Here is a 14611-nt window from a genome sequence, read left to right as displayed (position 1 = left end):
GAGGTGGCTATAGAAGCTTCCACATGGTAGCTTATTATTACTGATCACGTACTATATATATTGTAACGCTATATAACATGTTATTTATTACTAGTGTAAGGCTGCACAGTTCTCAGCAGAGATGATAAAGGTGCACATGCTAGCGACAAGATTGATATCGTGACAAGATGAGCTAGCTCCAAGTGACAAGATTGTGGAGATAAGGCTCTACGTGATACAGTTGGTGGAGCCGATAACGTTCTTGTATGTGGGAACATAAGAGGAGTAATAACTTTTGTGCCACTATTATGTTAATTTTATTGATATGAAAGTGTAATCTTGCGTAACTAAGAATTAATAAGATCATGTGCCGTTTTCCAGTATTTCGCCATTGAACTAGATTTACTGATGAAAAGTTATTCTTTTTATTTAGAATGCAATATGTTGTATTGCAATTATTTGCTAAAAATAGCCTATGGCCAAAGATTCAAGATTGCATATCTATTCCATATACAATTGCACGATGTGTTATTTCATCCGACTTTACTTATCGATAAACTCTCGCCTTGTCCTCCTATTGCCTTCCCTGTTGTTTCGATCGACATTCACCGCCATGCTGACCACTCCATTCTACGTGCTAACATAGTAACACTACCCACCATCCTTCCTACCTCCCCCGGTGAAGGGGCCGTGGCATGTGCCTTGCCATAGGAACCTTAATCCGCCCATGAAACCCTAAAACGACGGTGGCCGAGGGACATCTAGCGTTCTCAGTCAATTGTTGAGTAGAAAATGTGATCTACTGAAACACAATGAGATTGAAGGAGTAGTATTTCTAATAAAACAATAACGGGTATCATGTCCTTCAGGTCAGTCCAAAAATTACAATATATTGAGAGATCTTAAAGATACATCACATTAGTAATAGATCTTAATTGGAGCAACTCCAAGAGTTTCCCAAAAAGTTCTTCCCCAAAACTATGTATTGGAAGCTCTTCCAAAAATTTTTTTCCTAAAAACATGTCAACCCACGGCATATCGCTAATAACTAGCCCCCAATATTTCAAAATAGCCCGCATCATCGTAATTGGGCCCAGCCCGGCGCCTCCCTTCTCTCTCCCCCATCTCATTCTTTCTTCTTCTTCCTCCAGCTGAAGAAGAACCAATGCTGGTCGTGCTGCTCTGCCATGGCGACGTCCATGACCGTCCACTTCATGTCTCGTGCCTTGGCATAGGTGAGCCTACGCGGGCCGCAGATCGCCACGGCGGTGTAGTTATCGAGCGCAGGGTTCGGTGTGAACACAACCTTGAGCACCGGCTGATTGTCACCATTCCTCAGCGGGAGGAGGTGGAACCCCCTGCCTTCCCCGACGAGAGGGTTCAGGAGGAAAACTGATATGAACCCGCTAGGGTTGATTCCCGATCTTTTGATAAGAGGGCATGAGATAACTCGATTGGTGGATTGGAAATGGTGTTCAAGGCCTGACTACAGCCTTCCAAGGATGCTGCACCTTAGCAACCGATACACCACCTCCAATGGCTGCCGCGATCTTGTGGACGTCACCCAGCCACTAGGACACTCATCTAGCAAGCAATCGAAGAACTAGCAAGAACAAGTATAATAAGTACTGAATTTACTAGATGAAGTGAAGGTTTCAAACTCAATCTCAATGATGATGGGGTTCTGAAGATAATAAGACGGGTGGCTGATCCAACACGCGCGCTTACAAGCAAGTAGCAAAAGCTAAACTTAATCTAAATAAAACCCAACTGTTCTTGGTGGCAGCTAAGGGGTATATGAAGGTGGGAGGATGACCACTAGGGTGTTGGAGTCGTGCTCCAACCCTAGGACGCGTTCCTAATGGACCCGACTTGATACACGGCCAATTGGGTCAAAATAAGGCGACGCAACACCTTTGGATAGAAAACCTCTTGGTAGTAATTTGGTCATTGCGGTCGCCTCAGAGTAGATATAGACTTGAGTCCAGATCCATATGAAAATAGACTTCATAAAAATTCCATGAAGTACTTGAATACCCCAATCTGAGTCTGTATGCGACCGTGGTGACAATCACAAGTTGGTGCTATCCTGCAGTTCGAATCCAGCCTGCGCGACTCATTTTCCCTTTCTATCTTCTCCCTGGTTCCTAACCAAAACAAGGGTGCACGCATCTTCATGGTCTACATATTATGGACAGGAACTCAAGAGTAAACTTACTTAATGATTGACAAGCACGGGCGCGAGTAATAGGACCAGAAACTGGTACTTGTGTCGGCGTGAATGTATCGTTGATGGTGATGTCCTCATCATTCTCCCCTTCTTGCATTTGAGTCATCCTCGACTCAAGCTCTTCTTTTTCTCCCAAATATGGCTTCAAATCTGCAAAGTTAAATATGGGACTAACCCTAAAATTTGCAGGCAGATCGAGCTTATATGCATTAACGAAGGACATACTTGCTGGTCATTTATTTTGGCCAAAGATGAAAAGAGATGTTGAGAGATATGTTGCTCGTTGCATGACATGGTTTTAGCATCCTCTTTCTTGGTCTTAACATATTCATTTAAAATCTTGCCGGCTACAGTTTCAGAATCCTTGGAATTATTTTTAAAGATAATAATTGGTCAATTGATGACAACATCAGTGTCTCTTGCATTACAAGGGTTTTTACCATTGCTAGCAGCATAGGTTGAAGCTGAAACAGCCACACCATTCTCCCCCTCTTGAAATAGCAAAGCCATCCTCGGCTTCGGTGCAATGTCAAAAGCCTCCTTTTTCTTCTTTATAGTAGCAAACACTTTAGCCTTTATAGCATTCTCCGGAATCGGTTTGAGCACATGATGAACTCCCTTGTGCACAAATGAATAATGGTCGGAACGACCACCATGTGTTGCATCAAGATCAAACTACCATGGTCTACCCAACAACAAGTGACAAGCACTCACCGGTGTGATATCATAATCCACTGTATCCACATAATTCCCAATAGAAAATCTTACCCTCACCTTGTGTGTAACTTTCAGTGTACCACTTTGATTCATCCATTGCATATAACATGGCACAGGAAGCCTCGTGTAGACAAGGATAAAGCATGCACCAAATCCGAAATAATAGCATTTATAAAGCTACCACCATCAATAATTAATTTGCATATCTTGTCTTGAATTTTGCATTCCGACTAAAAGATACATAAGCGCTGTCCTTTTACATTAACAATGGTCCATCTCTCTTTACTTCTTGCGCCAACATAGATAGTCCTTTTGAAGTATCCTCCTCTTCAACTGCATCTAAATGATTATTCAATTCCTATTCATGGAGTTTAGTTGTAAAAGAAAAATCTGTAACATCAGCCACTTGGGCATCTTTTCCTAGCAACAAATTTGAGTCATTGTTCAGAACTTGAGCATCAAGCTCTGTAGGAGAAGAAATCCCTCTTTGTTTTGAACCAATAAAATTTTGAGTGCAAGCAGCCACCTTGCTTTCACCATGTTCTATTATACAGTCTCGTTGTTTCAGATATGTAGGGCTCTCATATCCAATAATAGTATCACTCCATGATGAGCATATATTATTCTTCTCTTGACCATGTAACTCTACTCTAGAGTCACCATCTATCACATCTTTGGCAGCAACCAAAACCACTATGTGATCTTTGGGAGAAGTAACACTTCCAGCAAGGGCACTTGTAGATTTCTTCTAAGATTGGTTACAATAAGAAATATTATCATCCTTCATAATCCTCTTTTCATAACGTTTAGTGGCAGCATGCATAGGAGTAGAGATCTTGAGTTTAGGACTAGCAGCATTTAGCTCCTTCTTCTCAGCATATTGTCTATTTGTAGCATCTTGTTGTTTAAGAGCTTTGAAGCACTCATCACCAATAATAGAATCACTGCAAGAGGAACACACACCTTGCTTGGTGACTTGAGGATTCTGAACACGACTAGTAGCAGCTTTCGTCTTGTGATAGCAATGCCTCTCAGTTGATGGAGCAAATATACGACGTAATAATTCCTTCATCCCTTTTCATGTCAGGATATGATCATCACCCTCATCAATATATTCTTGCTGCAATTCCATCCACCAATGAAAAACACGATCAGAGAAGGTCAGCTTTGCAAAATTTACCAACTGGCTTGTTGGTAATTCACCTGTCCAATAGAATCCCATGATAGCATCCTCCCAATCATAATAAGAAGCAGGAGATGCTTATGAATGCAATGTTGGAACAAACTTAATTTTCTCAGCCAAGCAGTACTTATCCATCATCACAAATCAGTAGCAAAATCTTCAAAAGTACCGTGAGTAACCTAGCAAACTGATACCACCTGATCAGAAACAATTGTGTTGGGCACACCATGCAAACGAACAATTTCTTGAAAGAACAAATCAACAATATGAGTAGCATCATATGTTTTATGACATGGTATGAAATGTGCCATCTTAGAAAATCTATCAACAACCACAAACACACTATCACGTCCCTTCCTAGTCCTTGGCAAACCCAACACAAAATCCATAGAAATATCTTCCCAAGGAACGCTAGGAACAGGTAGAGGCAAATACAAACCATGCGGATTTAATCGTGACTTAGCCTTTCACATGTCGTGCAACGAGCAACAAATCTCTCCACATCTCTTCTCATTTTTGGCCAAAAGAAATGACCAGCAAGTATGTGCTCCGTTTTCTTTGCTCCAAAATACCCCATCATGCCACCTCCGTGCGCCTTCTACAGCAACAATAAACGAACGGAGCTAGCTGGAATGCATAGCTTGTTAGCTCTAAACACAAACCCATCACTAACGATGAATTTGTTCCATCCTTTCCCATCTTTACAATGCAACAACACATCTTTAAAATCAGCATCATGAACATATTGGTCTTTAATTGTTTCTAATCCAAAGATTTTGTAGTCAAGTTAATTCAGCAAGGTATATCTCCTAGACAAAGCATCAACAATAATATTCTCTTTCCATTTCTTGTGCTTAATAACATAAGGAAAAGATTCAATAAATTCAACCCACTTAGCATATCTACAGTTCAATTTTCCTTTACTACGAATATGTTTCAAAGATTCATGATTAGAATGAATAACAAATTCTTTGGGCCACAAGTAATGCTGCCATGTTTCTAATTTGCAAACAAGAGCATACAATTTCTTATCATAAGTAGAATAATTCAAAACAGACCCGTTCAATTTTTCACTAAAGTATGCAATAGGCTTGCCTTCTTGTAACAAAATACCACCCAATCCAATTCCACTTGCATCACATTCAAGCTCAGAAGTCTTACTAAAATTAGGAAGTTGGAGGAGGGGTGCATGTGCCAACTTATCTTTCAACATGTGGAAGGAGTTCTTTTGTACTTTGCCCCAACTAAAAGGCACTCCCTTCTTCGTAAGCTCATTCAATGGTGCAGCAATGGTGCTGAAGTCCTTCACGAAACGGCGATAAAAACTAGCAAGTCCTACGAAACTCCGCACCTGTGTAATAGTTTTTGGTACAGGCCATCCCTTTATAGCTTCTACCTTGGCTTGATCAACCTTAATTCCTTGTGGAGTCACAACATAGCCAAGAAAAGACACTCGATTGGTGCAAAAGGTGCACTTCTCAAGGTTACCAAATAAACGTGCATCTCGTAAAGCATTAAAAATAGCATGTAAGTGATCAAGATGTTCATCCATAGATTTGCTGTAAATCAATATATCGTCAAAGTAGACTACAACAAATTTTCCAATGAAAGCACGCAAAACCTCATTTAGTAATCTCATGAAAGTACTAGGTGCATTAGTTAATCCAAAAGGCATGACTAACCACTCATATAAACTAAATTTAGTTTTGAAAGCAGTTTTCCATTCATCTCCCAATTTCATACAAATCTGGTGGTACCCACTATGCAAATCAACTTTGGAAAACACAAAAACACCGCTCAATTCATCAAGCATAGCATCCAAATGTGGAATAGGGTGTCGATACCAAATGGTGATATTATTAATAGCTCTACAATCAACACACATACGCCATGTTCCATCTTTCTTAGGTACTAAAATAACCGAAACAGTACAAGGACTAAGGGACTCACGCACATAACCTTTGTCGAGTAGTTCTTACAGTTGTCGCTGAATTTCTTTCATTTCCTCCAAATTTGTCCTGTATGGCACACGGTTTGACAAAGATGCACCCGGAATAAGATCAACTTGGTGCTCAATCCCTCGTATTGGTGGCATCCCCGTTGGTATCTCACTTGGAAACACATCAAAATACTCCTACAAAATCTTAGCAACAGCAGGGGGCAAAGAATGTTGCATATCGTGAATTGAAATCAAAGCATCCTTGCATACCAAAGAATAGGCAACAGAAGTGGATGTAACCAATTTATTAATCAGATTTAGTAGCAAGCAAGCAATGTCCTTTCAATCTTATCTCATCTTTCTTACTACTAACAGATTTAGCATTTTTATCACTATCAGTTTTAGTTTATGTAGCTTTAGCAACATCATCATGCACAATAGCTTTAGGTGACATAGGAAGCAAAACAATTTTCTTATCATGGTGTATGAGAGAATACTGATTTGACCTACCATGATGCATACAATATGTATCAAATTGCCATGGTCTACCTAGCAGAATATGACAAGCTTCCATAGGCACAACATTACATTCAACAACGTCATGATATGATCGAATAACAAAATTAATTCGCACCAGTCTTGTTACCTTAACCTTACCACTATTGTTGAGCCATCGAATGTGATATGGATGTTGGTGCGGTTTGGTTGTAAGTGCAAGCTTCTCCACCATATTGCTGCTAGCCAAGTTATTGCAGCTACCTCCATCAATGATCAAATGGCACGAATACTCTTTAATGACACACTTTGTTTGAAACATTGTATGCCGCTAATTTTGCTCCGCCTTCTCCATTTATGCACTAAGCACACGTTGCACAATGAGGCTCTCATAATGATCTGTATCCTCTGCACCAATCTCCTGTACTGGTTGTTCCTCACTATCTGCATGGTCAGCAGCAAGCAAAGCGAGTCTATCTTCATCAAGATCACTAGCAGAGATGTTCTAAATTTCATAGTTTAAACCACCCAAAAATCTAGCCATATAAGGTTCGTCATCCTCCTCTAAGTTACAACGTAGCATACCCATTTGTAATTCCTGATAATATTTTTCTACACTTTTTAGCACCCTGTCTCAATTGTTGCAACCTATTAAAAAGATCACATGCATAGTTAGAAGGAACAAATCTAGCTCGCATGATCCGTTTCAAAGCATCCCATGTTTGTGGCATGTTATTAGGATTTTTCTTGCCATGTTCTATCCACCAAACATAAGCAAAATCAGTGAACTCACTAGTAGCAGCCCTAACACGTGTATTTTCAGGAAATTCATGACATGCAAACTTTTGATCAATAGTAATTTCCCAAGTAATGTATGCATCAGGATCATATTTACCATCAAAAGGAGGTATCTTAAATTTGCATCATCATTATTATGTACCTCGCGTCGTCGGTAACCACCCATACCTCTTTGATTATTACGAGCCATCGACGATCATGAGCGTCTTGGCCATCTTGTGAAAGTGCATCTAGACCTCTAAGTGGGTTTTGGTGAATTGAATGACAAACGATTAAAGAACTAACTTGGTTGCCTAACATTGTGAGCAGGATTCTACTCTAATACTCATGTTGTAATATTGACTCATGTGTTGAATAAATATCATATGGCTCGCAATGAAGATAGCAAGCAAGTGTGTGATCCCATGATACAAATAAAAGATCAATGACAAGCAAGAGCAAAGTGAAACTTGAGGATGTATTCTATGATGGTTGAACTATGATTCTCTAAATCATATAATATCTTGTTTGACAAAATAAAGGGATCATTAAGAAAAGAATAGCAATATTCATAAATGGATAGTTGCAAGACTTGATGTGAATATAATAAATGAACATGAGTTATTCATTGGTCTTGTTATTGGAAGCTTGCAACTCATAAGATATTCTTTATCAATCAAGAACAAGTATTTGAAGCGGATTTCAAATGGGATCTTATTATTGATGTCAAAAGCAAAGCTAAACTCATAATGGTTTGAATGGATGAAGAAATCAAGCAAGGGATTTGCAACGATATACTAAGCAAGATTTGGTCAAGTGGTGACTTGAGCCATGAACGATGCTAAGGTGAAGTGGCTATCTCTTGAGGATTCGAGGCATCAAGTCAAGCCTTATCAAGAGAAGCAATGCAATGCATCTAATTTAATTTGATTGGTAAATGGAGTGGCTTAAGGATTCAAGTATGTCTTACATGAACTAAGGAGAATCTTAAGTCACTAGCTCAAGATGGATGTGCTCAAGATGATAGCTATGTCAAGAGCCCTCAAAATGATTATTGATCAAAGTATGGCATGGATGAAGACTTTCAAGCTCAAGTGGAAAATATAGTGTTTATATTTATTCTTGAGTATAGGTATGTCGTACTATCAAGAGAGATGCAACATTAGCAAATTGACAACACCAAAAATGCTCTTAGTTGACCTATGAGAGTTTGGCCTTAAGAAAAACTCTTGAGTGAGCTAAAAGTTCCATATCAGCTAACAAGGGTTGGTCCATTCTTTGGACCAATCAAGGGTGAGTGTTGAGGGTTTTGGGGCTGACATAGCCAGACCGGTCTAACCGGTCTGGGAGACCAGTATGACCGGTCTGGGTGTTCTGGGTGTTCTGGGTGATGCTAACTTGAGAGCTCCGGATTATTCCAGAAGTTTTTTCGGAATATTCCGAAAGTTTGGGAGTTTTTCGAAGGAACCTACGGAAATTTCCGAAACTTTATCCCAACGGCTAGTTTTTGAACTAGACCGGTCTGACCGGTCTAGCCAGTGTTTCTAATGGCTAGGTTTTGGGCAATGGGGTATTTATATCCCACGACCTCCTCATTTGGAGGTGGCTGTTCTGAGCTTCCAAAAAGTGTTCCTTGTCTATTCTAAGCCAGGCCAAAGCTAAGAAAAGCTCTCCCCAACCCCTCTTTGTGAGGTTGTGTGATCCTTGTGAGATCTTGTGAGTTGGCTTGTAGAGAGAAGTCAATTGAGAGCAATTGCGAGCCAAGAAGAGCAATCCATAGTTTGAGCACTTGTGGTTGACGTCAAGAAAGCATTGAAGCATTTGTTACTCTTGGAGGTGTGCTTCCTAGATGGCTAGACGTCACCGGTTAGCTCCCAAGGTGTGGTGAGCAACGGCAAGTTTATGAGGGCTGCGATCTTACCTCCATAAGGGAAAAGATCAAACTAGTGGAAACGAGGGAAGTGGTCGAAAAAGAGCCGGCTTGTTGGAAGAGAGTTGAAATAGACTCGTATTCCAGTAGGCACCTCAACGGAGACGTAGGATTCACAGGGATGAATTTGAACTTTAGAGAAACAAATCCTTGTGTCTCCTTTTGGTTTGCCTCACTCGTTAATTTCTAGCATAATATTTGTCCTTCCACTTCGATCTACTTGGGTGTACTTTTCTTGTGTAGGAACTGCTTTATCCAGCAGGAAATTATCCACAGAAGCTACTCTCCAAGCCTTGCTAGTGCTAGAAGTTGAAGAGGGACTTGAGCAGCATTTTGTGTCCTACACAGCTCCTGACCGATCTGACTAGTCAGGCAGACCGGTCTGACCGGCCAGCCTTGGCTGCAGTGTTCGAGTGGGTTGAAATTTGAATAAATTATCAATTCGCCTATTCACCCCCCTCTAGGCGACATTAAGATCCTTTCATCTTGTTCAGTATCAGCATCCCAATTCTCCTCGACACGCTCATCCTTCTTGTTATCTCCATCTTTCCCATTAGGCCCCGTTTGGGTCCAAGGAATTGGAATCTATTTAATGGAGTAGGCTAATTTATGTTGGAATGTGGCATTCCACAACTTTCCAAAGTTTAGATATAAGCCTATCTTAAATTCATGGGGTGGGAGATGGAAATTGATTCTATAGATTATGGTTATTAGATGGAATTCAATTCTTATAGCACGCTCTTAGACTCGCTTCTCTATAGTAGAAGTGCAGCATACAAGTATCTCTCCCATATCACCAACTATAATATACAACTATATTCCACATACAATTATATTAGCTTAATTAATTTGTGTCTAAATTATGATTATTAGGATGGAATTCAATTCCAATGATCCAAACGGGGCTTAGTGATTTTGGCATGCATCTCATCAAAGCGCCTCAAAATAGCAGCAAGACTTTTGTTAATACGAGCGACCGACATCTCCAACCTTGTAAGCTTGGTGTTTGTGGCAAGCTGCGTGGCCTCCAACTGCCCAATCTTCTCATTCGTCACATGCAAATCATCATCAAGCCCTTCCACGTGCCCCTTCACTAGCTTTTCAAAATGTTGTATGATGACCTTGGTGCGGGAAGAACGTGGTATATTATGACTATCCTCTGATCTTGTCATGGTTAGACGAACAAAGGCAACAAGAAAATAGGTGAAGAAATAAAAACCCTACAGCTATTAGGATGTAGCTACTGCAAGGCGCTCACTCTCAACCCGTTACACAAGCTCGTACAAATTCTTACCTTGCACAACAGGAGGGGACGGCAACCAACAAGTCTGCAACTGTGGAATGAAGTGTATCAGTGCCGCAACAACAAGACCTAACAAGCTATAGTTGAAATATGTGGAGTTGTAGGTGGGCTGAAGCAAGGAAGTATTAGCACCACGTTAGTCATAAAAGCAAGGTGAATAATCGTTCAATGGTGGTACTGTGTTGGTCCTAGCCTAGACTGTGCTAGAGGCACGAGCCTGGACACAAACGAAGTTACAACACACCACCGGAAAACAAAGACAAGCACAATGAACAACCCCTTTTCTTCCTATTTTTTTATTCTTTCTTTTCTTTTTCTTTTTTTCTCTATTTTTTTAGGGGATCCTCAAAACTGATTATATGAACAAAAAAGACTTCACAAGAGTCACACACCACACAAGTTTTTTTTCAAAAGGATAGGGGTATTTCAGTAAAAAAAAGACATGCAGGACGTGGAGAAATTGAGTATAGGTATGACTTCTGCTACACAAATATGTACTCAGATTTGGACTCAAAATAACAACAAGGCAGCTATCAATTCGGATTCAAAACCGATTCCAACTCGAACTTGACACCATGTGGGATTCGGTCTCCAACAACTCCGGAGTAAACCAAGCAAATAGGGATATGATGAACTGTTGCGTGATTAATATGGATATGAAGAACAGCACGCAACACGGCCAAACAACCAACTTGGACTTGAGGTGCTAACTGATTCCAACTTAGTCTTTACCAAGATTAGGACTCAGTCTCGACCAACCCTAGCACAAGGACGCGCACGGTTAGCCAAGTCCATGTCGTACTTGAACTCCAAACTTCACTCAGATTCAAACATCAGAGAGATCAAAAGGTAGCACACTGCTGTGATTAGAACGTGACAAGAACTCAAAACTCTAAAGGACTAAAACTAAGATCAGCAACTTGACACAACTGATGCAATCAAAAACTCAACAAGCCCTAACTAAGCAGTGCTAGCAAAGGCTCAAAGGGTTTATAGGATTGTGGGTAAACCAATCTACTATTTTTTTAGCTTTTTCTGGACTATAGTAAAATGAAAACAGCAAAGGATTGGAATTCCCTCACCGATAAACCTTGCTCTGATTACCAACTGATATGAACCCGCTAGAGTTGATTCCCGATCTTTTGATGAGAGGGCGTGGGATAACTCGATTGGTGGATTGGAGATGACGTTCATGGTCTGACTATAGCCTTCCAAGGACGCTACGCCTTAGCAACCGATGCACTACCTCCAATGGCTGCTGCGATCTTGTGGAGCGCGTCACCCGGCCACTAGGGCACTCGTCCTGCAAGCAATCGAAGAACTAGCAACAATAAGTATAACAACTACCGAATTTACTATATGAAGATGAAGGTTTCAAATTCAATCTCAATAATGATGGGGTTCCGAAGACGAGAAGACGGACGGCTGATCCAGCACGCGCGCTTACAAGCAAGTAGCAAAAGCTAAACTTAATCTAAACAAAATCCAACTATTCTTGGTGGCGGCTAAGGGGTATATGAAGATGGGAGAATGACCACCAGGGTGTTGGGATCGTCCTCCAACCCTAGGACGCGTCCCTAATGGACCTGACTTGATACACGGCCCATTGGGCCAAAATAAGGCGATGTGACACTTTTGGATAGAAAACCTCTTAGTAGTAATTCAGTCATTGCGGTCTCCTCAGAGCAGATATAGACTTGAGTCCAGATCCATATGAAAATAGACTTCATAAGGATTCCATGAAGTACTTGAACGCCCCAATCCATGTCTGTATGCGACCGTGGTGACCATCACAAGTTGGTGTTGTCCTGCAGTCCGAATCCAGCCTACGCGACTCCTTTTCTCTTTCGATCTTCTCCCTGGTTCCTAACCAAAACAAGAGTGCACGCGTCTCCATGGTCTACATATGATGGACAGAAACTCAAGAGTGAACTTACTTGATGATTAAATTGACAAGCACGGGCGCGAGTAATAGGACCAGAAAATAGTACTTGTGTCGGCGTGGTTGTATCGTTGATGATGATGTCCTCATCAAAGATCCCCTGGGGTCGATGGCGATCCAGCCATTGCTCAAGCTGACGAGTTCACCACCAGTGGGAACCTCGGAGAGGTGGAACGAGCAGCCCTCCGTGAGGAACGAAGAGGACATGAGCCGGCCGGGATGGACCTAGCGGTTGCGGGGAGCGTCAAAACCGGAAACGGTGAGGAGCAAAGGGGTCAGCGGTGGGAGGGCGGAGCGCCACGCCATGCAGACGCCGCGGTCGCAGGAGTATAACGGCGAGCCGGTGCTTGTACCTGATGAAATTTTGCTCTAGCTCGGCCACCTTCGCCCATAGGTGGTCCACGCTCCGGCCATCTTCGTCGCGCCCGCGTCTCTAGACTTCCCCAGCTCCGCCACTGACCTACCTCCGACAAGCTCCAGCGACCGGACCGCCGGGAATCACGGTTCCCGCGGCCGCCTGTGGCCGTGAGCTGCAAGAAATTCCAAGACTGGGGAAGGACTGGTCCCCGCATACATGTGGGTCGACGGAGGTGTTTTTAGTGTCCACGCATTTTTATGGGAAGGATGAGGGAGCTGTTGGAGGTAAGTTTTTTTTATTTTTCCCTAAATAAGGTTTTTGGCTAAGGGAGTTTTTGGAATTGCTCTTCAGTGGTCAAAGCTTACGTTACAACAACCACTCACACCGAGTAAAAAACTACTCTTGATTTTTTTAGAACAAAAAAAACTACTCTTGATGGGAAAAATAAGAAATGCCAGCTTTTTTGGGTCCTCTCCTCCACGACTCCACCCTACAAGTTTCCTCATCACATGGCTGCCATCAACCTCCTATCACCATTGTGTTGTGGTAGGGTGCCATCATCTCTTTCTTTCAGAATCCGGTGAAATTTAAGTATCAACATTTATAACACCAAATAAATATATTGTAGAAATACATTTCATGACAAATTTAATATCACTTAATTGGTATCATGAATATTAATTTTTATATATACTTAATTATACTTAAAAATACTTAAAATGGTTTACTTGAGGGCAAAGTAAAACTTGCTACTAGATCAAAGGAAAATACTGACTTTTAACTTTAAAATAGCAGAGCAGGCACATGTTACCCTAAGTTGTGGTGTTGGTGGATCCAACTGAAACGAAATGAGGCCAAAAGGTTAGTTTTACATGTAATTTCTTTCTTATACCCCAAATTTGCAAAAAGGGAAGGACCTGCACTAAAAATATAATTATAACCCACAATTTTAATGTGCCTGTTAACATTCATGTGGCTAGATTTACTCAATAATGCCTATCTCCTTTCTTTCTTATGTTTATATGTGTTTTTTCTCCTTTACACAGTATCAAACAAGCAAGTCATTATAACAATTTTAAATGTACCTTTTGTTTTAACAATTTGCATTTTCATAGAATTCATATTCTAATCTATCTCACTGAATAATCCTAGAACACATCAAAATTTACAAATCCATATGGTTTCTTAATCCCTTGAATCCTAGATTTGGGCCATTCTCTACTTTCCTTCCTTCTTGTTCTTTCTTTTCATCATTTTGAAGTAAACCAGCCCAACACCTCAGCCCAGGAACACAAAGTGGTCCTCTCCCATTCATTACCGTCTTCTTCCACCTCCCCCGCGCGCATCCAGCAACGAAAGGTCAGCATCCCAGCTCGCTCACGAGTCATGGTGTCCACAATTACTCCACGCCCCACAAGACGCCTCTGCCTCTCGCCCACTCCCTCCTCTCACCAAGCTGCTAAAGTACGGATTCCGCCGCTCACTTGTTCGTGCGTCATGACGAGCAAATTCAGAGCCTACTCGTGTTCAACTGTGTTATTGTTTCCATGGGGTTTATGTAATGGAAAAGAGGGAATAATGGCTCATATTTTTTTTGGTTGTTAGGTCGGCATCCAATGGCCCACGTTCCATAATCTACCTCGCGATCGCATCTTCTTGCTCTCGTTTTCTTCTCCATCCATTGAGCTCCCTTATCCTTGCTGCCGCTCTTTAACTCCCCTCACCACGGCGGGTTATGGTCTCATTAGAGCTTCATGC

The sequence above is a fragment of the Setaria viridis genome, chromosome 4, assembly GCF_005286985.2.
Source record: "Setaria viridis chromosome 4, Setaria_viridis_v4.0, whole genome shotgun sequence".
Lineage (NCBI taxonomy): Eukaryota > Viridiplantae > Streptophyta > Magnoliopsida > Poales > Poaceae > Setaria > Setaria viridis.
This window is presented reverse-complemented; position numbering follows the sequence as displayed.